Genomic DNA, 3,010 nt, shown 5'->3' on the forward strand with positions numbered 1-3,010 from the left:
ATTTCTTTACAGAAAGTCTTTCACAGTACGAGTTTAGAAAAACCATATGTTAGTCTACATAGTAGGCTTTTAATTTCCATTTTTAAAGTTACTTACTATATGATAGTATATTACACATATGCTCTTCCAAAATCTTCCTATCTCGGGACTCTTACACATAAAATTTTATATCACTGTCTGTAGAGACTAACATAGTACACAGAAAACAAGAGTGAACATTTGCACCGTCTACATATTTTAGAGCTTGAGAGGCCCACGTCTAATTTAAAATTTTCTGTGTCACATTTAAGTAAAATGAAAGTCATAATTAATTGTATATTTTACTTAATCCAATATAGATAAAAATATTATTTCAACTAATAACCAATGTAAATAATTATTAATGAGATCCTTTACCTTTTTTTAGTCTAAGTCCTTGAATTCAAGTGTGGACCCTACACATGCAGCTCAGAGCCACATGTTGGCCATGACGAATACATGGAACAGTGTAGCCAGATCTAGAGCTTACTTTTTGCTTGTAACCTCACATTTATTTTACACATAGTTTATTTTATATTTATCATAAAGGGAGATTTTTTTCTAACTCTCTGAATATGTTTAATCATTTGAAGAAACATTTTTTCAGGTCAACTTTCTCTGCTTCACATACTAAAAACTGCCTACTAAGCCTGTACTTTATTTTTTACCAAATTTATTATTTGACCTTGTACAACTTCAGGGCCAACTCCCAAGACAAATATATCAGACAATGCCTATTTAGGGTTTAATCTTAGAATGGTCTGATTTAAAATATATTTCAGAAATATACTGTGTTCATAAAATCATCTATGTTATTTTATGCCCTGATCTATAACTCATTACGTCTTAGAATAGGTAATAATACAGCAAACAAAATGTGTACAATATTGAACAGCTCAATTTGAGGGATTCCTTTATACATTTTTTACATCTTTTCTGCATCACAACTTACTTATCTGTAAAGTGGGGATAATAGTACCTACTGTATTGGAACATTGTAATAATTAATTAGCTAACACATAGAGCCACTTAGAACTACACCTGTTATGTAAGTAAGTTTTCAATAAATGTTAGCTATTATTACTACTATTATTATTATTATTATTAGAGTTACTGTTGTTTTGTATATCCTTTTTTTTTTTTTAAATCCTCATCTGATATTTTTTCCATTGATTTTTATAAAGAGTGAGAGGGCGGGGGAGAGATGAGAAACATCGATGTGAGAGAGATACATCGATTTGTTGTCTCCCAAATGCACCCAGACCAGGGCTGGGGAATGAACCTGCAACCCAAGTACATGCCCTTCACCGGAAATCGAATCAGCGACCTTTCGTTGTAAGGGCAGACACTCTACCATTGAGTTACACCAGCCAGGGCCAATTACTGTTTTTTGTTTGTTTGTTTTGTTTTTTAAATGCAGGCTTAACTCACTTTATTATTCTTGTATAAACTTATGTGGTGGCCACAGCTGGAGCTTGGGTCTTGTGCAGAGAAATTCTGGTGTGGGTTTTCACAAGATGGACAGTGAATTCCTGATAGAGATTTGGTGAATGCAGTCTCTTTCCAGAGCTCGAGGGTGAGATAATTGTAGGTCTTAGAGGTGCTATCAAAGGTGGGCTTGGTGAAGTTGCCCAGAGTGGCAGTGCAACCCCTGGCCGAGGTGTAGCAGTCGTCTTTACCAGCCATCATCAGCAATACCAGCCATCAGCAGCTTGTTGGGAACAGGGGCTGAGATGATGCCAGGGCCCTTGGGGATGGGGATGAGGATGGGGCTCATGGACACAGAGTCACAGTAGCTGGTCACCTTGCAAGGGACTGTGTGGGGCTTGCTGATGTTTCTCCAGAAGCCTCGTGCTCAGGGACAATAGAGATCTTGACCAGGATGATGGCCCCAAGGATGGCAGTGGCTACTCCCTTTGAACACTTAACACCCAGACCAACATGTCCATTGTAGTCTGCAATGGTGACAAAGGCCTTGAACCAGGTTCTCTGACCAGCGTGGGCCTGATTTTGTATGAGCATAATCTTCAAAACCTCCACTTTGAGGGATGTTTCCAAGAAAAAAGTCAATAATCTCAGATTTCTTAATGGGCAGGGAGAAGAGACAGATCTACTCCAGGGACTTGATCTTCTTATCCGTGACTAGGTGGCCCAGCTTGGTGGCAGGGATCTCAGCCTTGTCCTCAGCCTTGTCTCCGAGAGCTCTGCAGCCTCAGCTGAACCCAGACCTCAGCCCCGCCTAACCCAGCTGCCCCTGCAAATCCTCCCCAGAAGCTGCCGCAGCCTCCCATTCCAGGGCCTCCAGCAGCATCTGCATCATCTGGCATTTGGTGTTTCCTTGGAAAAGAAGTACGATTACTGAGTTATCAGAATGTTTTCCTGAATTGAAAGTTACTGTGAAAATGGAGCTATTTTGAGTGTACTATTACTACTGTTGGACTAGGCAGCTGGATACCTATGAGCTGGGAAAGGCAGTTGGGGCTCGGAGGGAGTATGTATGAGTCATGACAAACTGAAAATAGGCAATGAAGTTGGCAGGCCCCTTGTGAGCAGGAACGATTCAGGGCCCCTCCAGGATGTGGTCTAACCGGTGGAGTAGCACCTAGATGAAGGAGCCTTACAGCTTAAAGATACATTTTTTTTGAGGCTTGAGGGAGGGGGTGACTTACTTCTTGCCTAGGGGCATTCTAGCCTAGGGATATAAATCCTCTAAACTCCCAAATATCGGGGCATTCAGTTCTGTCTCAGCCAGCTGAGCTACCCACTCCGGTCCTAACTGAGTGTACTGGTATTTCCTACAAAAAGTCCTTGCCTGCTTGTGCTGCCATTTTTGTCCCTTGTTTGAATTCATTCCTACAAGCAAGACAAGAACTCGGGGTGCAGAGTACTGTCTCTGGCCAGAGGCCTCCTTGACCACCACTGACACTGTTACTCATAGTATTACTATTTTGAGTATTGTGTATTACAGGTATAATTTGTGCATATAAAAGAT

The 3,010-nt window shown here is 40.8% G+C and overlaps 1 pseudogene; it reads right to left on the reverse strand.

Moving 5' to 3' along the window:
* Positions 1 to 1,469: 1,469 nt before the first annotated feature.
* The window catches only part of LOC102262853, a 1,944-nt pseudogene continuing 403 nt past the window's right edge, over positions 1,470 to 3,010 (reverse strand).

The sequence above is a fragment of the Myotis brandtii genome, unplaced genomic scaffold (assembly GCF_000412655.1).
Source record: "Myotis brandtii unplaced genomic scaffold, ASM41265v1 scaffold128, whole genome shotgun sequence".
Lineage (NCBI taxonomy): Eukaryota > Metazoa > Chordata > Mammalia > Chiroptera > Vespertilionidae > Myotis > Myotis brandtii.